At 38.4% G+C, this 25,969-nt stretch overlaps 1 protein-coding gene across 1 annotated transcript in view; it reads right to left on the bottom strand.

The window, feature by feature from the left end:
- The window catches only part of LOC114908555 (coiled-coil domain-containing protein R3HCC1L-like), a 43,683-nt gene extending 18,138 nt beyond the window's left edge, over positions 1-25,545 (bottom strand). Inside the window, 2 exon segments of the mRNA XM_029244812.1 lie at positions 6,169-6,277; positions 25,491-25,545. The gene's annotated coding sequence lies outside the window, so the exon portion shown is untranslated.
- Positions 25,546-25,969: the final 424 nt, after the last annotated feature.

Genomic DNA, 25,969 nt, shown 5'->3' with positions numbered 1-25,969 from the left:
GCTGCAAAAATAATCACATAATACACATCAAAATACAAAAAAAAATCACATAATACACATCAAAACCAAATATATTATTCACACTAATGCACATCTTCATTAGTAAATGATCAGGATGACTTTTCCCTCCCATTCCCACAAAAATGTCCTCGAACATTGGACAAGAACTCTACTACAACTATTCTTAGGACCAGACAAAACATTTCTCCTAGGAATTCAAAAAAAGGCAACTCCTCAGAAAAAATAACTGGTGCTAGGTGAATAATAAGGAATGACAATTCTTTAAACTCTTATTTTATTTCTATATACTCCCTAAGTTCATAGAAAAGCTGTTTTATTTGCATTAACCAAATACACTTTAGAATAATCAATTTTTTTACAAGGCTATCTCAAGCCAACACAAAGATCCTTTCCTTTCACTAAAAAGTCTTTTTATAGAGTTTCTATTTGGTTAAGAAAGATCTATTAAGCAATAGATTAAGCAAGAGAACAGTGACATATTTTTCAAAATCTGCTGCTGTGAATCACATCTAATTACGTTTTCTGTTCCATTAAGGTGTAGGCTCTACAAGCGAAAGTGAAGTAGTGGCAAAGTAGTACCAACAGTAGTAGCAGAGGAAGAGAAAGAAAAATTAAACAGCTACCTACCATTCAATGAGGACTTAGATATGACAGGGACCATGCTACATATTTCATATATCTAATTTCTCATTTGATTCCAACTATAACACTATGAGGTAAATACTATTACCTCAATTTTACAAATGAGAAATCTGAAGCTTAAATAACTCAAGATCACACAGCTTCTAAGTGTTGGTTAGGATTTCAAAGCCCCTGCTTTTAACTACTACACTAGACTGCCTGATATTCAGCAAGATGATCTCTTACAATCATCTATTAATTTCATAAATATCAACAATTTGCTTAGAATCTGTATAAATGCATAGCAACCAAAGAGAGCTCAAAGACTGCTGCAGTAAAACAGGAAAATCAACTAGGATAAGAATGAAAGATTAATGCGTTCATGGCATGACTACTCCCAATAACCTTCCAGACTTAAAAGTGCTGACAATAATAATCTACTACTATCTCTGAAACTTCCTCATTCACCTTGCCTCATCCTCAAAGCCATATGGTGAAGAACCTCACCAGGTGTCAGGAGAGGAACTCCCTCTCTTCTATTCCCCGTAAGAATAATCTCTATACTTCTTCCTGCCAACTGCCCTGACCATTTGAAAACGTTACCCTTCTCTACGTACTTCCCTTTCTCCAGAGGCACATGGGAACATGGGAACAATGACCAGTGAAACTGATGACACAGTTCCTAGACTGCAGGAGCCTTCAAAGCAGAATATAGAGTGCACTTTCAAATCTGAATCTAAAAAGAAAAGAAACTTGTACATAAAATACCTGCTGCACAAGGTATTTTCAGATGTCATCTTAAACAGAATATAACAGTTACAGTATTTTAATATTAGTCTGCTTCAGACATTTACAGCCTTCGCCTCTGTGCATGCAGCTGAACAAAGAATATAGCTTGCATAACTGGAAGAAACATTTCACAAAAAATGTGAGTATCAAGACAATGAAAGATGATTGTCTGGATAGATGATTCCAACGGGATCTTGAGGGCCCCAAAATATGTAAACAAACTATGGCATGAAAAGGTTTTTCTTACAACATAACACAATTCACACTCCCAACTTATTTTACACTCCACTGGCCACAGTCGCCATGCATTGGCACCAACTGATTTCATGCTTTACAGGCTGGGAAACAGTCAGCTTAGTCTCTTTCACACTCCACTGATGTGGTAACCCCATGGTTCACCAACTTAACTGTTCCAAATTTAATGTTTGCACCTACTGTTGACCACCTCAAAAGGTAGTCAGATCAAAGCTTTAATATAACTGAACAACAGCAATATAATGTGTAACAGAAATGTAGAGAGAAAAGTCTGCTACCAGCTCTGTATATATACCTGGTGGTAGGGAGGAGAGAGGAAAACTCCCTCCTAAAATTTCTTTCCCTCACTATACATCTGGAGGTTGGTCTGTCCTTCTAGACTTATTTGAAATTAGTTCCTCTCCTGGGTCTATCCTGGGTTGCATTGATATCCTGTACTTGACAATAAAAGAGTTGAAATGAATAAGGCTTTCAGGGCTGTGCCTCAAACCTGACATATATTAAGCTTGATTTTTTTCCCCTTTAGGATTCACAAACTAAAGCTAATAAACCATTAAGTAAATTTTGAAAGTAGAGACTACTAGGCTTAATCTGTGCTAAGTGTCTTATATATGTTATCTCATTTGACCCCAAGTACATACTAAGAGGTAGCTATTATTTTCTCAATTTTACAGATGAGAAATCTGAAACTTACTTAAGATCACACAGCTTCCAAGTGTTGGTTAGGATTTCGAAGTCCCTGCACTTAACTACTACAGTAGACTAGAATACATGCCTTCTAAAAAATGGGGTAAAATAAAGCATAGCATAGTTTTAAAAAACAGAAATACCAAAGTGCAATAATAACAAAAGAGAATAATTGTAAAGGAGATGGAGTACTTATGTTAGAGATATAGTTACAACAACTCTATGTCTCCTTCCTCTTTGTAGCTACAGTACCAAGTGTGAAAGCCAAATGTGGCTAAGAAACTGAGACACCAAAAGAAGCAAGCTTCATTTTAAAGCAGGCAAAGAAAACATCAGATAATTAATAAAAGCTTCTCTTATACGCAGATCGAAAGTTTACTAATTAGAGTTTCAAGAATAACAAACAATTATCTTAGAATACAGTGATATCTTCAGAGAACTGCCCCTTTAAGGATCAGGAAGACTGTACAGAGTGCTACAAAAGGTTTTCAAAGTAGAATAATCTACTGAACAAACATGGCTCAGGTACTAAATCCTATTCTAATCTATTATTTTTATGATACAAAAAGCAAGATAAATGTTAAAGGTTGGTAAAAGCTAACAATAGGCGATGGTATTTTCTTGCAGCAAACATATTTATTAAGTGCACATATTGTACTGAGACCTATGCTGGGACAGTGGAAACTGTAAAGTTGGACCACAGGTAAGAACATGGTTTGAACCACATGAATAATGTAGCCTCCTCTTTAAGTTATCTCTACTCAATTGGGAAGATAAGAAATTTTAGAAAAACAAAAAAAGTTGTTTTAAGGTAGTATATAATTGCCAAACAAAGAGAAAAGTTGTAAATGATAGAAAGAGAGCTATCACTTAGGGCCTGGAATAGCTGAAGAAGATGTCATAAGGTAGGAGGAACTGGAAGCTGGTTTGTAGACTGAGAATTGAAGGGAGATATTCCAAGTAAAAGAAATAGCCTGAACAATTTGAAGAGGCAGTAAGCAAAAAGCATTATTTTGGGACTTTCCTGGTAACACAGTGGTTAAGAATCCACCTGCCAATGCAGGGCACACGGGTTCGAGCCCTGATCTGGGAAGATCCCACATGCTGCCGAGCAACTAAGCCCGTGTGCCACAACTATTGAGCCTGTGTGCCACAACTACTGAAGCCCACGCGCCTAGAGCCCGTGCTCCACAACAAGAGAAGCCACTGCAATGAGAAGCCCGCACACCGCAACAAAGAGTAGCCCCCGCTCGCGGCAACTAGAGAAAGCCTACGTGCAGCAACGAAGACCCAATGCAGCCAAACATAAATAAATTAAATAAATAAATCTTTTTAAAAAAAGCATTATTTTGGAGACAGCTATAGAAACTACTAGAGCCAAAGGTTCAATATAGGAAAGTGTGGAACATTCTGCCAGAAAGATTGTTTTCAGCCTGGAGGGCCTTCAACACTAGGTTTAGACATTCAGTACCCCAAGCAATGGAGAGTCAAGTCTAGACCATACAGACAATTCCTGAGAAGTGATACTATTACTGTGTCTCTAGTTCTCCATACCTTCCCTTACACCATCTGCCCATTCATTTACCCTGTCATCTTTTTTAATAGGTACCATCAGGTAAGGGTGATGAGACAGCACACAATGTTAACACTGACATCTCTCTTATGCTTGCTTAACCCGATGGTATCAATGAGCAAGTGTAACATTTAACCAAAACCCAGAAACAGGATCAACAGGAGGGATGGGCTCCAAAACACTGTGCCCCAAGTCTAATCCCATACTCAGTAACAAACATTACATCTAGGGGAGCAATCAAATACACTTATTTTGTATAACCATTCTCAGAACCAGAGAAAGAACTGAACCAAAGCCTGCCCCACATTATATTCTACTCCACAATCCAAATAATACCCAGAAACTCATGCCTTGATACCTGATGAAGACTCCTATAGTTGGCCAAATGTTTCTGAAACAAATAGCTGGTGATATATGGATATGTGTATAAAATCTAATAAACAAATAAGTAACAGGATATACATTTGTCTGAGATAAAAGCCCAGTCATTTTGGATCTAGATATGGTAACTGGCCTTACTACCATTGCAACAGTTCCTAGAAAAGATAAGACCCATCCCCATTACACTGATTTTTATAGTTTCATTTTCCAGCATGAAGTGATATTTCTAGTCTCTTCAAAGCTTTTCAATCCATCCAATCCCTACTCTCATCAATAGAACATCTAACCTTACAGTTTTGAAGACAGAATGAAACAATAACAGCTTGAAAGGAAAAGTAAAACACACTACTTCTACCCCACCAAAACCAACTCCAGCTGTTCGTTTCACAATTGTATCAGCAGAGCTAACAAGGAGAATAGCTACCATTCTAATTGCCCACAGAACCTGAGATGCTCTGCTCTTCTCTCATTTCTCCCCCTTCCCATCTCCTCTGTAACTTGCACACGACCACCTCACTCTGCTGTCCATCCTCCCCAACTGCTGCCCAACAATTCACAGGCTGCCACAGATTGTCAGCACTGTGTTTGGGGACTTGAGAATTACCCCGGTGGGACAGCTCAGTGTGTTAGGACAGCATTTGCCCAGACACAATGTCGCTCTTTATAGCCAGTTGCAAATTAGTTTCTTCTTAAAAAAAATAATACTCTCAATAAGACAGGTACAAGGAGATTTTAAATAACCAAGATTAAAACTCACTTGGTTTGCTCTGAGATCTGGGCCGTTTCAGGGTCAGGTACAATAAAATCCCACGCCTCTACTCACACGAGCCATGCACATCAACTAGGAACATCTGAAGTCAGCTTTCCAATGCTAACAGAAGCAAAGAGGCTACCAAAAAACATATCAAAGGAGAATCTTCCTTCCCCTTTTTTCTGTGCCTATGGCTCCTCATCCTTAAATTTTATTTGACAGTACTATGTTTTAAGCTCAGCTCTCAATATCAACATTAAAAGGAAATTCTGGAAATCACCAGTATCGTTTCATTATCCATCCAATTCTTTGCCATGTGCTTCAGCAGCACACAAGTACAGTCATCTTCTGACAGTTGCTGTGCCTGACCCTCTGAAAAATCCTTCATCCTATATATCAGCTTCCCGGTTGCCAATGGCTACACATGAGAGTCAGAAGCTGGAACAGACTGAAAAGATCATCAGAGGATATGGGGAAGAAAAACCTCTCACAGAACAGCAGGTCATATCAACTTAAGTCTTCTTAGAAAAAAAGAATTAATTAAAAATAAACACCTATAGAGTAATATTTTAAAAATTAAAATCAGTTTTACTAGTTATCTAATTAGTTTTCATTTCTAAGTTCTTTGATAGCATTACTCATTCTGCTTTATTATGCTTTACTGAGGATTTAATTGCCCATCTAGTCTTCCTGAATCAGTTCATCGAACCTCTACAATAAAACTGCATCTTTGCTGCTCCCTAACTGAACTACAGGGAAGCTAGAGCTGGACAGGAAGGATGTTAATTCTCAGTTCTTACAGTAGAAAGAGACTGAAAAGAGCAAAGATAGTAATTCAACTTTGAGAACTAATTCCAGTATTTAACCAGCCCCTGTTCTCTCTACAACAAAACCAAAATTTAAGAAAGACAGTAAATAGAAGCAAGAAAATCTTCAAAAGGCCTTGAATGCTTTTCAGGATATTGCCACTTTCAAACTTGTTTTACATGAGAGTTACAAAATAAAATGACACTTAAAAAACAAAATATAAGCAAACAGAGTAAATAAACAATATTTCTAAAATATACATAAGTATAGTTAACTGACTTACCAAATAAGTGACATTTATTTTTTGAATAATAAAACTCTAGAACGTGCAGATAGACCGTGTCTGAGGCAAATGGTACAAAAAGTTCCCTTCTGACAGACAGCAGCCTCGCCTGGAAAATAACAGTAATAAAAGTTACTTTTATAAAAATATGTAGTTATCACTTCTTTGACACCTGTCTGTGCATTTAACTTTCATGATCTCATTTCATGAATACTAACAGTTTAACACAATGATTTACCATAGAAAGTGCATTGAAAATAAACACACACTTTTTAGAAGCTCAACAACAAAACAGAATAAGGAAATGTCATCTTCTCTCATTCTCAGTCCTCTGAGAACTAGTCTGAGGGGGACAAAACATCTACTAACTGCCATCAAAAAAAGAGAGACAGAGAGATAAGAAAATAATACAAATGATCAAAACACAAAAAGATGTTCAACTTCTAGTCATTACTATAGTTCTAACTTTTAGGATGGCACATAGTGGATGTTCAGTAAGAATATGCTGAGTGGGGCTTCCCTGGTGGCGCAGTGGTTGAGAGTCCGCCTGCCGATGCAGGGGACACGGGTTCGTGCCCCGGTCCAGGAAGATCCCACATGCCGCGGAGCGGCTGGGCCCGTGAGCCATGGCCGCTGAGCCTGCGCGTCCGGAGCCTGTGCTCCGCAACAGGAGAGGCCACAACAGTGAGAGGCCCGCATGCCACAAAAAAAAAAAAAAAAAAAAAAAGAATATTTTGAGTGGATGGCTGGATGGATGAATACAAAATAAACCTTATCAGTTAGCAAAGAAAAAATAAATCACATCAGTTAGCAAAGAAATCCAAAATAAATATATTTTTTTACCCATCAAACTGGTAAAGATGAAAAAAAGAGCAATAAGGTCCTGTTTTGGTAAGTACAGACTAAACAGGACTCCACACTGTTCATGGAGGTACACATTTTATTAATGTAGAAAGCATTTTAACAATATTTCAAAATCTTTTATATATCAAAGGACCTTTGGACCAGGCAATTCTCCTTCAAAGAATGTGTCATAAGGAAATAACTGGATTTCTACAGGATACTTATTCCACAACTATTTATAATCGTGAAAAATTATAAATAACTTTAATGTCCATCTATATGGGCCAGGTTAAATTATGGTACATTTATACTATGGAAAACAATACAGACATTAAAAAGAATAATGTGGGGCTTCCCTGGTGGCACAGTGGTTAAGAATCCGCCTCCCAATGCAGGAGACACGGGTTCAAGCCCTGGTCCGGGAAGATCTCACTGCCGCTGAACAACTAAGCCCGTGTGCCACAACTATTGAAACCCGCGTGCCTAGAGCCTGGGCTCCCAACAAGAGAAGCCACCACAATGAGAAGCCTGCACACCACAACGAAGGGTAGCCCCCACTCGCCGCAACCAGAGAAAAGCCCGCGTGCAGCAACAAAGACCCAACACAGCCAAAAATAAAATAAGTAAAATAAATTTATTTTTAAAAAAACAATAATGTAGTTCTACAAATATTGGCATAAAAATCTACAAACCATATTAATAAGTTTTTAAGAAATGGAGAATTTAACAAGAAGTGTTCAAAAACAATATAAAGAAAACTTTAAAACATTCCTGAAAGACAAAAAGTAGATTTGAACAAATGGAAAGATATTCCTCATTCTTGGATGGAAAACTCAACATCATAAAGATGTCAGTTCTTCCTAAATTAATTTATAAATTTAATGTAATCCCAATAAAAATCTCAATATGAGCAAGCTTTTTTACAGAGACAGACAGCTGATACTAAAATTCAACAGAAAAATAAACTTGTAAGAATAGCCAATAAAACATAAAAAATTTTAAAGCTAGCCCTTGATATACTATCAAGCCTCTATAATTAAAAGTGTGATAATGATGCAGGAATAAACAAACTGGTATAAAAGAACAGAAGTCCAGAAATAAACTCAATGGAAACTTAATATAGGATAAAGGTGGCATTTCAAGATATTGGGCAAGATTGTACTTTTTAAAGAAAATATGTTGAAACAAGTAATTAGCATCTAGAAAAAGATTAGTAACTCATACATTATGCATTAAAATAATTCCAAATGAATCAGGGATCCAAATGTAACAACTAAAACCATACAAGTACTAGAAGAAAACGTGTGTGAATTCCTCTTTACCCTGGGTAAAGGGAAAGGTTTTCTAATTATAACCCAAAATTCAGATGCAACAAAAGACTGAAAAATTGGACCACATAAAAGCTCAAACACATGCACAGATGCACAGACACAGACACACACACACACACACACACACAGTAAAAGACAACTGACAAACTGGGAGAAAATATGTGCAACATGTATCACTATAAACAGCTAATATACCTAATATATATATATTTATTTATATATATATATATTTTTAAAGACACTTAAAAATCGAGGGAGAAAACATCAAAAACCTGATAGAAAAATGAATTTAAAAATACAAGACAATTCACACAAAAAGATATTAAAATAGCCTTTATATATTCTATGAAAAGATCATTAACTACCACTAAGTGAATATTAAAACTGTATCGAGATACTATCTTTTGAACTATAAACAGGTTAGCAAAAATTTAAAAGCATACCAACATACTCTGATGATGAGGCTGTGGGAAAACTCATGCACTGCTGGTGGGAATTCAAATTCGTACAACCCCCACAGAAAGGGATTTAGCAATGCTTAAGAAAACTATATTTGCTTTTAAACTTTTGACCCAACTCTCCTATTTTAGGGATTTACCCAAACATACATTTCCAACATACAAAAATATATATAAACAAGGTTATAAACTGCAGCAATGTTTATAAATTCAAAATACTGGAAATGGGGCTTCCCTGGTGGCGCAGTGGTTGAGAGTCCGCCTGCCGATGCAGGGGACACGGGTTCGTGCCCCGGTCCGGGAAGATCCCACATGCCGCGGAGCGGCTGGGCCCGTGAGCCATGGCCGCTGAGCCTGCACGTCCGGAGCCTGTGCTCCGCAACAGGAGAGGCCACAACAGTGAGAGGCCCGTGTACTGCAAAAAACAAACAAACAAAAAACAAAACAAAATACTGGAAATGGCCATAGAGAATGGTTAACATCCTCACAATAGAGTACTATGCAACCCTAAGAGGGAGGAAAAGACAAAGGGAGGGAGGGAGGGAGGGAGGGAGGGAGGGAGGGCGAGCTCTACAAATTGATACGATATGGATACCAAAATATATTTAAGTGAAATGTTAAATTAAAAAAGCAAAGTACAAAAGACTATCTATAGTATGCTAAATTTTGTGTAAAAAGTTAAGAAATAAGAAAATAAACGTGTATCTCCTCATTCCTGGGGGAAAAACACACAAGAAGGATAATTCAGAGAATGATAAGATTGGTTACCTATAGAGGATGGGTGGAAACAGGGTGAAAAGGAAGAAGAAATGGGTGACAATGTTTTGAGTATATATATATATTTTTTTAATACAATTCTGACTTTTGGAACCATATTAATGTTTCACATGCTCAAAAATAAATAAGATCAATTAGGATGGGGAGAAAAACTTAGAATACAATAGAAATGAACTGTACTTCAAATAACTAACATAACCACGTTATAGGAAGAATGTTGGGAAGAGAAAACTAATCCAAGTAACTTTTGAACATGGTTTCTTGCTCAGTGATGTCCAATAGAGAGACAATGGATGCCACATATGAAATTTAATATTTTCTAGTAGCCACATTAAAATAAAAATAGGTAAAATTTATTTTATAAATTTATTTTACCTAACATATCTAAAATATTTCAACACATAACCACCATATTATTTAAATATTAATGAGTATTTCACATTTCTTATTTCATACTAACTTTACAAACTGTGTACAGTTCACACTCACAACACATCTCAATTCATGTGGTTAGTGGCTACTTTATTGGCCAGTGGAGATTTAGACTATATGCCCATAGGCTACAGGAAAAAACTATAAACAAATATTGAACTCTACTTACTAGGTGTCTTTTAAGTAGTGGTATGAGTTAGCAATTCTTAAACTATTTTCTGGTATTCCAGGATTAGACCAATAAGTAAAAACATGAATAATGGGGGCAGGTTTCTCACTTTTGGAACAGGGAGTTATAAATACAGAATGAATAAACCCTGTAGTGTTGGACTGGAATCAGAGGTATCAATATAAACTCATTGCTTTCAGTAGACAGATAAAGATGTATATGAGCGTGTGTGGACACACACACAATCACATATTTCTATTTCCTAGATGTCTACTCAAAGGGCCTAAAGGCAATGATACTGACACCCAGCAGCACTGTCAATGGACATCTAGAGTCCAGATCCTGGCTTATAGAGCCATTCTCTACTAAAACAAACCAGAGCTCTTTGAGGAAATAACTTATTGCAGGACTCAGGCTGGGAGAGTGCAAGATAAGCCTAGAACACCTTGTGGTAAAAAGTGGGGAAGTGCTCCAAGAATGACAAGGGCAAGGCAAAAGGAGAAGGAATCAGCCTGAATGGGGCTCCCACTGGCCAAATCAGGAACAGCGTCAAAATAAATAATGAAATAAAGTATTATAAATAAGTGTATTAGACATGATGGAATTAGAAAATCGACATTTAGGAACCATCATGAAAATGATTCAGGCAGAAATCACCAATGGATACTAAAGTTAGTGAGTAAAAGTTCAAGGAGTAACAGGATATTTATAAAATCTCAAAGTATTTTTGCAAAGATGCCTCAAAATTACAAACAAAATGTCAATGCACTTAATCCCACTGAACTGTACACTTAAAACTGGTTAAAGTGATAGTTTCTGGCCTTACATTTCGGTCTTTAATCCATTTTGAGCTTATTTTTGTGTATGGTATTAGGGAGTGTTCTAATCTCATACTTTTACAGGTACCTGTCCAGTTTTCCCAGCACCACTTATTGAAGAGGCTGTCTTTTCTCCACTGTATATTCTTGCCTCCTTTATCAAAGATAAGGTGACCATATGTGTGTGGGTTTATCTCTGGGCTTTCTATCCTGTTCCACTGATCTATATTTCTGTTTTTGTGCCAGTACCAAACTCTTAGAGGAAAACATAGGCAGAACACTCTATGACATAAATCACAGCAAGATCCTTTTTGACCCACCTCCTAGAGAAAGGGAAATAAAAACAAAAATAAATAAATGGGACCTAATGAAACTCAAAAGCTTTTGCACAGCAAAGGAAACCATAAACAAGACCAAAAGACAACCCTCAGAATGGGAGAAAATATTTGCAAATGAAAAAGGATTAATCTCCAAAATTTACAAGCAGCTCAATATCAAAAAAACAAACAACCCAATCCAAAAATGGGTTGAAGACCTAAATAGACATTTCTCCAAAGAAGACATACAGATTGCCAACAAACACATGAAAGAATGCTCAACATCATTAATCATTAGAGAAATGCAAATCAAAACTACAATGAGATATCATCTCACACCAGTCAGAATGGCCATCATCAAAAACTCTAGAAACAATAAATGCTGGAGAGGGTGTGGAGAAAATGGAACACTCTTGTACTGTTGGTGGGAATGTAAATTGATACAGCCACTATGGAGAACAGTATGGAGGTTCCTTAAAAAACTACAAATAAAACTACCATATGACCCAGCAATCCCACTACTGGGCATATACCCAGAGAAAACCATAATTCAAAAAGAGTCATGTACCAAAATGTTCATTGCAGCTCTATTTACAATAGCCAGGAGATGGAAGCAACCTAAGTGTCCATCATCGGATGAATGGATGAAGATGTGGCACATATATACAATGGAATATTACTCAGCCATAAAAAGAAACAAAATTGAGTTATTTGTAGAGAGGTAGATGGACCTAAAGTCAGTCATACAGAGTGAAGTAAGTCAGAAAGAGAAAAACAAATACTGTATGCTAACACAAATATATGGGATCTAAGGAAAAAAAAAAAAAAGGTCATGAAGAACCTAGGGGTAAGACGGAAATGGAGACGCAGACCTACTAGAGAATGGACTTGAGGATGTGGGGAGGGGGAAGGGTAGGCTGTGACAAAGTGAGAGAGTGGCATGGACATATATACACTACCAAACGTAGAATAGCTAGCTAGTGGGAAGCAGCCGCATAGCACAGGGAGATCAGCTCGGTGCTTTGTGACCACCTAGAGGGGTGGGATAGGGAGGGTGGGAGGGAGGGAGACACAAGAGGGAAGAGATGTGGGAACATGTGTATATGTATAACTGATTCACTTTGTTATAAAGCAGAAACTAACACACCATTGTAAAGCAATTATACTCCAATAAAGATGTTAAAAAAATAAATTTTAAAAAATGGTTAAAGTGATAAAATTTTATGTTATGTATATTTTACAACCAAGAAAAATTATAAAAGGAAAAATAGTGGAAAACCTGGCAGATACTACCTTAATGAAGTGATCCAAGATCACATTACTAATATTTCAACATCCTGTGCCTCCTGACATGATGCCCTGAGAAGCATAACATTACTCCTGTGGTACTCGTGCCAGAAATGGATAACCTGAATCCAGTCATGAGAAAACAGCAGATATACCCAAATTACAAGCATTTTACAAATTAACTGGCCTGTAGTCTTCAAAAATGTCAATCTCATGCAAAAACAAAGACTGAGGAAATGTTCCAGATTAAAGAAAACTAAAGAGACATGACAACTGAATACACTTCATGAGCCAGAATTTCCTTCTGCTATAAAACAGTACATTATTGGGACAATGAGTGAAATGTGAAAAAGTCTGTGGACTACATAATAATATTAAATCAATGTTAATTTCCTGATATTGACAACTGTACTGTGCATTCATACAAGAATGTCCTTGTTTTTAGAAAATGCACTCTGAAGTATTTAAGTATACAGGGGAATAGGTCTGTACCTTACTCTCAAACAGTTCAAGAAACAAATATGGCAGGTTGGGGGGAAGAGACGGAGAAAGGAAATACAGTAAAGTGGCAACATTTGGGGTATCTGGGTAAATTTTTTGTTCATTCTTGTAATTTTCTGTAGTGTGAAATAATGTCAACATAAATTAAACAGAAAAAAGATGTTAGCACAGTACCTGGCACATAAATCAAAACAAAGAAAGACACGGGATATGGAAAACAGGATATCCAACACAAGAGAGAAGTGAAGGAATATTGGTGAATGGGAATTCCAGGATGCTAACTGTGAACTAGAAGTAGAATGCAACCATTTCAGATTAAAGCTTTGTGACAGAGACAGGCATGTTGAAGGCAGTCATCCCCAGGCTCTCCGCCATAGTACCATCTTTTTAATACAACACAACTACTAGAGGATGTGCTCCACTCAAGCAAGAGGGTAAATGAAGAATGAAGAAGATAAGAGTTCCAACAATATTGGGAATCATACCCAAAACAGAGAAAAGTCTAAGGATGACAACAAAGGAAAATCATCCCAGGAAAAGAGCTGTGCAGCAGGCCCAAACAGTAGGCTCAGACAGGAGGACAAAGAAAGTCTCCAGAAGAGAAATTTCCAAGAATTTTTTTAAAAAAGAAAGAAAATTTGAACTGACAGATTACTGTCACTTACCTTGTGGAAAACTGCACTTAGAGGCCACTGTTTAAGACACTATAAGCAAATAAAATTTGCACAGACATAATGTAAACACAACATTAACTATTTGATTTAACCAAATATTGTAACAGAAACTGGGAGGCCAGGGGAGGAGTAGCAGTGGTGATTGTGGTTTAAGAACAATAAAACTGGGCTTCCCTGGTGGCACAGTGATTAAGAATCCGCCTGCCAAGGCAGGGTTCACGGGCTCGAGCCCTGGTCTGGGAAGAACCCACATGCCACGGAGCAACTAAGCCCGTGCGTCACAACTACTGTATCTGCGCTCTAGAGCCCGTGAGCCACAACTACTGAGCCTGCGTGCCACAACTACTGAAGCCCGCGCACCTAGAGCCCGTGCTCCGCAACAAGAGAAGTCACTGCACCGCAACGAAGAGTAACCCCTGCTCGCTGCAACTAAAGAAAGCCCGCGCGCAGCAACGAAGACCCAATGCAGCCATAAATAAATAAATAAATAAATTTATAAGAACAATAAAACTTTATCATAACAGAAACACAACATATAATGAATAAATTGGTGAATCAAAAGACAGCATTACACACATATTATTTTAAAATACAGAGATTTGTAAATGCCAGAAGGAACAGCTTAAGGAATTGAAAGTGGTTACCTTTAGGGAGAGGACTAGAGAGAGTGGGCAGGAATGACACAGTAACTATTCACTGTATTTTGTTATAAACCCTTTTTAAACTACATCTATTTTAAACTATATGTCTGTTGACAAAATATAAATAGCAACATATGAACTTCTTATCTTAAATATATTGTTCATCATTCAAAAATATATAAATAAAACATTTTCAATTGAAAGGGACAAAAATCCTAGGGAAAACATAGTCCCCTTTTTGTTAGAAGACCTTCATATTTCCAACACTAAAAGAACATAAACATACAAAATATAGAAGCTTTAAAAATAAAAAAAAACTCTAAAGCAAATAATTACCAATTTAGTGGATAGAGAGAATTCAGTCATGGTAATACTAGGAAGATTGTAGGTCTGACCTTACTTACAAATTGATTAATGATCAGGACAGTGCAAATAACACATTTAATTAAATATGCTCATTTATCTATTTTGGGAAGTATTAACAGCAGTGAGAGAGAGTGGTAATATAAAAGGACAGAGACAGATTAAAAACAGTGGCCCTAAACAACCAAATTGGAGAGTGGATAGAAGGCTAGGTAAATTAGAAGCTGAAAACAAATAAAGAAAGATATCAGAGGCTTAATTATCATCAATTTTACTGCATGCTGCTGCCATATGAAGAAATTCTGGCAAACACTAGTGTTAAGTGAGAAGATATATACATTATATATATAATATATATGTATATGTCACACGTATATACACACACCCATAATCTTTTTCATTATAAGAGACTGATAATCCTAATTAAGTAGGGATTCATGAAGGGATTATACCCTAAAAATAAAGTACTGTTGATGCAATTTGATAAGAGTAGTTTCATACTCATAGTTTCGCCAAGTACTGAAACTCTTATCAAGGATTACCAATAATGAATTAAACTATCCTAAAGACAATTAACTCTGTTATCTACCTGATAGTCCTCATCTAGCTACCCTTGGATTTTCCTTATTGTTCCTGTTTTTTCTTCCCAGGCACTGACCATTCAAAATAGTTTACATTTCCCAACCTCTCCTGCAGGAAGATGTGGCTATGTGACCAATGGAATATGAGCAAAAGTGGTACATATAACTTTTAGGAAGTATCCTTAAAGGGAGGGAGATATGTTCTTCTCTTCCTCCTTTCTGTTGGTTCGAACGTGGATGAAAAGGCTGGAACTCCAACAGCCATCTCAGACCATCAAGTGAATCCATGCACAGTGGAGCAACAACATGACACCATGATAAACCACAACAGTCCTAGACTACTTCTGGAATTCATGACATCAAGAGAAATGAAATCTATCATGCTTAAGTCTCTGTTATTTGGTTGCAAACAAGTCTAATCCTAATTAATATAACCTCTATACTAATGTACACTCCTTGTTTTCTTTTGTTCTCTAAACAATCTTCCACTGCCCTTCTGCCGGCTCGTTTTCTGCCTCCCGCTCCCTTACTATGAATATTCCCCAATATTCCATCCTTGGTCTTTTCTGCTCTCCTCCCACTAAGTTCTAGGTCAAACATTCTATAAAACCTCATCACTATATGTCTGATCATTTATTTGAGCTCTACTTTTATCTCCAGCTGTCTATCATTCCATTTGTACAAGACATAATTAAACAGGAACACAAGTGATTTTTAAAACAAAAAAGATAAATAGCCAAAGTGGTGGTGGTAGCAGTAGTGGTAGTTGTTGTGATGGTAATAAACAGCTAATATTTACTGAGCTTTTAATATTTGCGAGGCATTGTTCTAAGAGCTAACCCTCACAATAATCCTATGAAGTAGGGCATATTATCACCATCCTCATTTTAAAAATGAGGAAACTTGAGACCCAGACAAGTTAAGTAACTTACTCAATACACAGAACTAATGTACTAAAGAGATCAATCAAATCTAGGCTTCCAGAACCCACCCTCTTAACCAGCATGCACTAGCACCTTTTCTAAGGATGCTGTCACAGCTTTTTAAGGTTGTCCTCAGCAACGATGATAGTTATTTAAATATCCACCATGGTAATAAAGTTCATGTCTCTGCAGATTAACATTTAGGAACTGTGAAATATCACTTAGAAATAAAAATGGTAAATAAGATGAGTGATCAAGCAAGATAATACTCTTGGGCACAAAAGATATGACCATAAAGTAATGAGACTGGTTTTCTTATATGGTTCTATTGGCTCTGAAAGCAGTTCCAAAAGACAAATTCCAAAGAATATTTATTTGCTAAAATAAATGCACGGTCTTAAAAATGGATTACTTTCAAAGGGACAGCATTCATTTATATTATTAAGTTCTTTATTTTTAAAGCACCAGATTTTTTCAACTGCCACTCAAATTATCCAATACCTAAAACTTGTATTAGCAGTTGAACTCATTATCTTTCTCCCTAGACCTATCTGAGATCCTTTCTCAGATAATGTCATTATCAAGACACCACAATAGGGACTTCCCTGGTGGTCCAGTGGTTGGGACTTCGCCTTCCAATGCAGGGGGTGCACGTTCAATCCCTGGTCAGGGAGCTAGGACCCCGCATGCCTCGAGGCCAAAAAACCAAACATTAAAAACCAGAAGCAGTACTGTAACGAATTCAATAAAGACTTTAAAAATGGTCCACATCAAAATAGATCTTAAAAAAAAAGACACCTGGGGCTTCCCTGGTGGCGCAGTGGTTGAGAGTCCGCCTGCCGACGCAGGCGACATGGGTTCGTGCCCCGGTCCGGGAGGATCCCACATGCTGCGGAGCGGCTGGGCCCGTGACCCATGGCCGCTGAGACTGCGCGTCCGGAGCCTGTGCTCTGCAACAGGAGAGGCCACAACAGTGGGAGGCCCACGTACCGCAAAAAAAAAAAAAAAAAAAAAAAAAAAGACACCACAATACACTTGATTTGTCAGGCTCAAAACTCTTGAGGTATTCCGACTCTTTCAGCTTTTCTAACCCCATTCTTATTGCTCTTCCTTCACAAAAGCTATCATGTTTTCTATTTCCATATTATTCCATGATTGTCCTATTGAGATACCCTACAGCCACTCCCTGCTTGAGGTTATCCCACAAAGCTACCAGGACAACCTTTCTCAAATACTGTTTTCATCATATGACTTTCAACAAAAATACCATCATCTATAGGATCAAATCTAAGTTCTTCAGCCTAGCCTCAAAGCTTCCCATTAATTCTCCATTACCCCCACAGACATGTAAACCTGACAAATCACATCTCTTCACTACTCATCATCATCAGTGAAATCAAACCTTCCATTTGTGCGATATTTTTAAAACACCCTTTTTGTCTCATTCAGTTCACATATATTGTACTTTTTGGCTTCTAACGTCTCATCACCCTTTGTGGAATTTTCTTCTGTCCTCTCAAGTCAATTTGTCATTCTATCACTTCCTTCAAGATCCTCCTCTTCCATGAAGGCCTAATAACCTCAAATAGATACTGCTATATTTTGCATTCCTCAACATACAGTTCATCTAGTAGAATGCGAAGAATTGCAAAGATTGACCGGACTATGTAACAAAATAGAGAGCCCAGAAATAAACCCACACTTATATGGTCAATTACTCTATGACACTGGAGGCAAGAATACACAGTGGGGAAAATATAGTCTCTTTAATAAACGATGTTGGGAAAACTGGACACCCACATGCAAAAGAATATAACTTGACCTCTTTCTTACACCAAATACAAAAATAAACTCAAAATGGATTAAAGTCTTAAATGTAAGACCTGAAACCATAAAACTGCTAGAAGAAAACACAGGCAGCATGCTCTCTGACATCAGTCTTAGCAATATTTTTTCGGATCTGTTTCCTTGGGCAAGGACAACAAAACCAAAAATAAACAAATGGGACTACATCAAACTCAAAAGCTTTTGCAAAGCTTTTGCAAAGCATCAGCAAAATGAAAAGGCAACCTACTGAATGGGAGAAGATATTTGCAAATGATATGTTCGATAAGGAGTTAATATCTAAAATATATGAAGAACTCATACAACTCAATGTCAAAAATTTCACAGCCACCATGCTGTGAAGAAGCCCAATTAGTCTATGTGGAGAGACCATATGTAGGTGTTCCAGGGGACAGTCAACTTCAATCGTGAGGCACATGAGTGGAGAAGGCTCCAGGTTCTAGTTTCCAGCCACAAAATTACCACCAGCTTTCAAGCCTTTCTAGCTAAGGTTCAAGCCATCTCCACACTGCCCTGTCTGAATTCTGGCAGAATCCATAGCATAATAAAATGCTGTTTTATTGATACATCACTAAATTTCAGAGTAGCTTGCTACATAACGAAAGCTAACCGGAAAAAGCACCCCTTTCCTAGTTCAGTAACTTCATATTAAACACACACACACACACACACACACACACACACACACACACACACAGCCTAAAATCAAGCTTTTCTCAACATTAAGGAAGATCCAGTCTGCCGATGAGAAATTGGACAGAACTATTTAAATAGGAAAGTTTCTAATTAGAGAACTTAACAATTCATCTCAAATATATTCTGAGTACTTACTATATGTAAGACACTTGGTTAGTCTAAAACACAAATATGAATAACAGATAGCCTAGTTATTAATCTAACCTAGGGAGGTAGGAAATAAAAATAGGTACACAAATACTATAGTTTATGGAAGTACCTAAGTGCCAAAATAGGAATATAAAGTTAACTCCACCACAAATAGTTAATTTAAAAATGATTTTGGGGACTTCCCTGGTGGCACAGTGGTTAAGAATCCACCTGCCAATGCAGGGAACACGGGTTCGAGCCCTGGTCTGGGAAGATTCCACATGCCACGGAGCAACTAAGCCTGTGTGCCACAACTACTGAGCCCGCGTGCCACGACTACTGAAGGCCGTGCGCCTAGAGCCCGTGCTCTGCAACGAGAAGCCACCACAATGAGAAGCCCGCAACGAAGAGTAGCCCCTGCTCGCCACAACTAGAGAAAGCCCACATGCAGCAATGAAGACCCAACGAAGCCAAAAATTAATTAATTTTTAAAAAATGATTTTGGACTTACAAACAGCTTTTTGGTTCTGTTAGGAAAGAAGAAGAACTTTAATAAATACCTAAAAAAAAAAGACTGTAAGTAAACATGAAAAATGCAGGCCTCATTATGTGTTGCTTAGATTGCGAGATTATGAGTTTTGTTTTTCTTTAAATTTTTCTGTATCTCCCAAGTTTTCTACAGTAAGCATATATTAGATATTTTTAAGAAAAAATATTTCTAAAAAAGAAAATAATCATTTTATTTCATTTTTTAAAATGGGTTTAAACTATACTATGAAGCGGTCAAGTAGTCAACAAGCCTGTAACAAGAGTCGGCTTGGTGCTTATATGTTTAATATGCAAAATAAAGTTAGTGTTTAAGGGAAAATTTTAGTGTAATAAACACTGCATAAACATGTTACTTGATTTACTATTAATATCTGCATTTCTTCCCTTTCCTGGCTAATTACAAATGTCTACAAGATCTCCCCAAATAACAGACAAAAACTAACTCAATAAGCTCCCATCTCTTGGTCATGCCTTCCTGGTTGTTCCCCCTCACAGTCTCTCTTTCTCCAGCTCCCTCCCTGCATCCACCTGTCATTTCTAAGTCAGCCCTTCTCTCTACATCTCTGATTACCCTTCTTTCTAACTCTAAATGCCTCAGTCTGACTGTCCCTCTGTGTTTCCAATGTCCCCTCTCTATCTCTGACTGACCCTAACTCTCTGCCTTTGGTGTGTGTGTATTCCTCTTTCTATCTCTCCTAAGTGACCCACCCCAGTGTGTGTGTTTTCCCCTCTCAGACTCTGCCTTTCTATAAGTCTCTCCCCTATAGTTACCCCATTTCCAAGAAATTCTTGTTAACTTTTCCCTCTAATCTTTATAAATAAGCAGGCTTGATATTATTAACTCTATTTTACAGATGATAAAGAAAAACAAACAGGATTATTGGTATAAATTTGAGAGGTGAAGATTTAAATCCAAGTGCTTCCCTTCTTTCTTTAATACTCTTCTGGTATTCCATGGCAAAGAACTTGAAGCAGCCCAGATGCAAGCCAGTATTAACACTACACATATTTTTTCCTTAGAGGCAAACCTGATATTAAGGAGCACCACACACCATTTGCCCATATTTTTGCCTCTGAACCAGGTTAAACAGTCATGAACTGTCAGCCACTTGCCCATTCCAGAAATCCATTATCATATGCACAGGTTAACCCGTGTTATTTGGGAACCTCAGAATACTAGACACCAGAACCTGCTGTTTCCAACAGTGTTTCTCTGCTTGTCTGTTTTTATCCCTAGTCCAAAACCAGCCATGTTTGACTTAAAAAAAAAAAAAAAAAAAGAGATACAAGAGGAACAATAGATAGTAATGAAACTGAAGAGCAAATTGGAAGAATGAAAAACTAGACAGAAGGCTAGCATGAGATCGTGAAAAATACACACCACAAACTGGGAGAAACTGGTCCATGTTTTTACTGAGAGGAGAAAATCCTCTTCAAATGCAGGCTTACCGCTGCAAAGCAATACCCTATAACTTCTCTCCTATCTAAACCTCTGACAACTGGAATTTCTCTGTAATTCAATAAGCTCTTACGAGTTACCGGGGCTTCATCCATCCTACTGGGCTCATTAACAGAAAACTCTAAATGTTTTTCCCCACTAGGTAAGAGCACATTTTCGGTGGGTGGCATAGTAGAAGTAGGGTTCTCTTTCAAGACATGAACAGCCTAGTTCCATTTCTTCTCACTTCTCCTGTGGGTGGGAAGCCTGCAACCAATACAATTCAACAACTAAAAGAAACGTCTAAATTATAGTTCAGGTTAGTGATTGTCAAAGATCATCCTACAGGTCACCAGTTTTATACATAGTGTGACGGCTAGTCTTGTATTATAGGTTTATAATTAAAAATATATACTTTTACTTCTGCCACTAGTTCATTTACTTCTACTATATCTAATGAGTGCACAGGTGCCAAATCAACAATATACCAGTCTTATCATTCATTCTGGTGAGATATTTTGTGAACACTGAGCTTATGGAGCTAATGAGGACAGGGTCACAGATTCAAAATTATTAGCCAATTAATTTTGCTGTTTCTCAGGGTTCAATGGTCACAGTCAACAAACTTAACCTTGACTAACAAAAAAATAGTGATCATGTGAAGCATTTTGGGAATGAATATATATGTATCACCAAAATTCATGACTGTAAGAAAAAATATAATAATAAAATTAAATATAGTAATAATAATAATACGATCTTTCACTAAGCCTGAAAATGGGTCTACCTTCCAAAAACTCAAGTAAAAACCAGTCAAGAACAAAAATGTTTAAAGCATAAAGGAAAAAATAACACATTATAGCACACAAAGTAGATTTTAATGGAAATGACTCTCTACTGTCATAGTTTATACACAAGTCTGTAGTAAAAAAAATAGTTATCTTGCTGATTCTTAACTATATGTCAGGATGAAACTGGCAAAGCAGAGCCAGGGAAAACCACATCAAAAAAGACAGTAAAGGAAACATATGCATCTGCAGACATCTTGTAGTCAACACAGCATCTGAAGGAATGAAAAGTAAACATTTCAATTCTTAACTCTAAGACTTTGCTTTGACCAACACATCAGTTTTCTCTATTAGGCACTCCTCCTTGGTTTCTCTGAACTCTCACTCTTTACAGATACACACACACACCAGTGCCACCATCAGCACCTCTCACTAAGTGTTTCCACTTTCAAAAATGACGGTCACCAAATCTTCTGGACACTACCCACTAGAATGAACTTTTACAGTCAAATACTCTGGCTTTAAAAAAAGAAAGGTGGGGAGGATGGGGAACCAACAAAAAATGCTCTGTAAAACTCTGTCCTACATAAATCACAGACAGATCTTTTTTGATCCACCTCCTAGAGTAATGGAAATAAAAACAAAAATAAACAAATGGGACCTAATGAAACTTCTGCACAGCAAAGGAAACCATAAACAAGACAAAGACAACCCTCAGAATGGGAGAAGATATTTGCAAATGAAGCAACTGACAAAGGATTAATCTCCAAAATATACAAGCAGCTCATGCAGCTCAATATCAAAAAAACAAACAACTCAATCCAAAAATGGGCAGAAGACCTAAATAGACATTTCTCCAAAGACACACAGGTTGCCAACAAACACATGAAAAGATGCTCAACATCACTAATCATTAGAAAAATGCAAATCAAAACTACAATGAGGTATCACCTCACACCAGTGAGAATGGCCAGCATCAAAAAATCTACAAATAAATGCTGGAGAGGGTGTGGAGAAAAGGGAACCCTCCTGCACTGTTGGTGGGAATGTAAATTGATACAGCCACTATGGAGTATGGAGGTTCCTTAAACAACTAAAAATAGAACTACCATATGACCCAGCAATCCCACTACTGGGCATATACCCTGAGAAAACCATAATTCAAAAAGAGTCATGTACCGCAATGTTCACTGTAGCTCTATTTACAATAGCCAGGACATGGAAGCAACCTAAGTGTCCATCGACAGATGAATGGATAAAGAAGATGTGGCACATATATACAATGGAATATTAATCAGCCATAAAAAGAAACAAAACTGAGTTATTTGTAGTGAGGTGGATGGACCTAGAGTCTGTCATACAAAGTGAATAAGTCAGAAAGAGAAAAACAAATACCGTATGCTAACGCATATATATGGAATCTAAAAAAACGGTACTGATGAACCTAGGGGCAGGGCAGGAATAAAGACGCAGATATAGAGAACGGACTTGAGGACAAGGTGGGGGCGGGAGCTAGGACGAAGTGAGAGAGTGACATGGACATACATACACCACCAAATGTAAAACAGATAGCTAGTGGGAAGCAGCCACATAGCACAGGGAGATCAGCTCGATGCTTTATGACCACCTAGAGGGGTGGGATAGGGAGGGTGGGAGGGAGGTTCAAGAGCGAGGGGATATGGGGATATATGTATATGTATAGCTGATTCACTTTGTTGTACAGCAGAAACACAACATTGTAAAGCAATTATACTCCAATAAAGATGTAAAAAAAAACAAAAAACTCTGTCCTAGTAAATAGTCAATATCTAAGTCATAAACACAGATAATTGTTCAGACAGAAAACTGCATTCTTACTATGGGTTATAAATGAAGCACCAGTCCAACAGCACACCCCAACAACAAGAGCATTTTGGAAACCTCTAAAAGTAAAAAATAGCCTAATATAATCTTTAGATAAAATGCAATTGCTTAAAAAAAATTGAAAAAAAACAACCCTGCAATCTGAGCACTTCTATTTACAGCTTTTTTTTTTTAAAGTTTATCAGTTAAGGATAACTATCCTCATTTTACAAACAACAACAAAAAAGAAATGGAATCTCAAGAAAATACTTTACCTAAAATTATCATCGTCATTTTTTACCATCATCATAGTCATCAATTACAACAGCAACAAAATAATGAGCACGTACTCACTCCAACACTACTTTATATTCACATCTCATTTAATCCTTATAGACAGACACCTTGTGAGATAAATGCTATCATCTCCATTTTAGAAATTAGTAGACAGGCTTAGAGAGGAGAAATAATTTGCCAAAAGTCATAAACTAGAAGTCACAGCACTGGGATTTGAACTCAAATTTGTTCAACTTTGTATATTCAACTAAGTCACTGTACTGCCATCCTCTTTGTTTTTAGAACCACATTCAGGTATTCTTCAACCAATGATTGCAGGATAAATACAAGATTACCTCATTACTATACCTCCAAACCCACAAAAAGTTGTTTGTAAAATCCTCTCTCTCTACAAGGGGAAAAATACCACAAAAAGCCACCTGCTTGGAGTCTCAGAGCTGAACAGCCAGAATAAAAACTAGGCTGGAATATTGGCTGTTTAGATTCTGAATTCTAACTGTAAGGTAACACAGACTCTGAACACATATACCTAGGGAGGTGAAAATAACCCCAATATTTCTTGTTTCAGCTAGTATACACAGGATAGGGGTACCGTATTACAATCAGAGCTAGGTTTAGCACAAGCAGTATCTGAAAACGGGGAAGAGACAGCAGACCATCTGGAGACAGGCATCAGTTTAGCGCATGTGAGGAACATTAAGCGCTCTCTGGGATACTCGTACCTGTGTAGCACTGAGGAAAGGACGGCTATAACAAAGCAAGAGGGGAGCGAGCGAGCGAGCGTGTGTGTGTGTGTGTGTAGACAGAAAGATAGTGAGCTTGCTGTATTTGAAACGTGGTTTCTCGCACATGTCACTTCTGCTGAACCCCATAACAACGGAAGGCAGGCAGGCCAAAGACGATTACCCCCATTTTTCGGACTGGGAAAACGAGGCTGCGGTAAATGTGCTACAAAGGACCACAGATCTAGCAAGTGACATACCCGAAACTCCTCCCAGCACATCAGATTCCAAATCCCGTGCTTCTTCCCTACTCAACCCTGAGAGAAGGCTTTATTGATAAAGAAAACTTTAAAAATCGGACCTGGAGTTTTCCGAGGGCGGCCCAAGAAAACCAGGAAGTACACCCTCTCTACTAGACTGCTCACCCCCAGCCGACAGCCCGGGGCTCCCTGGCAGCGCGGCAGACTCGCTCCAGAGAAATCGCCGGCAGCCCCGGGGTCGTCTCGGGCGGCCCCCGCCGTCCACAGCCCCGTACCCCTGGGGAGAGAAAGGGGTCGCCACGTCCCCGCTCAGTACCTGTTGAAACCAGGAAAGAAACGGCCCCTCCGCAGACAGTAACTGGGGAGAGGGCCCCAAGCGAGCACGCAGCCCTGGGAAGTAAAAAGGGCCTTGAGAGGGTCCCCAGCAACCCAGGGCCCGCTGGGGTCGAAGGGCGGAAGCTTCCCAGTAACCTCCGCCCCAGGAGGGGGCCGGCCCCACGCCTCACTTGAGAAGAAAAACACCGATAACAAACAAAGGGGAAAGAAAGCTTGTGCCAAGTGTGGAGAGAGAAGTGGAAGCAACGAGCCCCAGCCTGGTGTGCGGCGAGAAGGAGGGACAAGGACGCGCAGCGGATCTTTACCGGCGGCACAGTCGCTCCCCGCATCCGCCGCCTCCTCAAAGTTCCAGCTCTTCCGCTCGCGCCGTCGGGGCGCGCGCCAGGCCTCGGCTCCGCCCCCCCAGCGCCGCGGGGCCTTCTGGGAGCTGTAGTTTCCGCGAGGCCGGCCTCCGCGGGCTGCCTCCCGGTCACGTGGGAGGAGGAGGCAGTCAAAATGGCGCGCGAGGGCAGGTGTTTGCGGTCCCGTCTGCTCAACCCTTCCCCTACCTCTTAGCTGTAAACGGGCTCAAATCTCCTCACATACAGCTCAATCATACCATCCCTCCTCTTTCCACAGATAAGTTTCTTGAAAAAATTAGTCTGAACTCGCTGTCTCCGCTTCCTTCGTCCTCTACCCGGCAGCTTCTGCCCCCACAGAAAGTGGTCTTGTTGCCATCACTCATGTCATCTAACTTAAGCTTTAGGCACCATTTGACGCTGTTGGACATTATCACTTATTTTCT

This window comes from Monodon monoceros, unplaced genomic scaffold (assembly GCF_005190385.1).
Source record: "Monodon monoceros isolate NGI ecotype Baffin Bay Population unplaced genomic scaffold, NGI_Narwhal_1 Super_Scaffold_4, whole genome shotgun sequence".
NCBI lineage: Eukaryota > Metazoa > Chordata > Mammalia > Artiodactyla > Monodontidae > Monodon > Monodon monoceros.
This window is presented reverse-complemented; position numbering and strand designations above follow the sequence as displayed.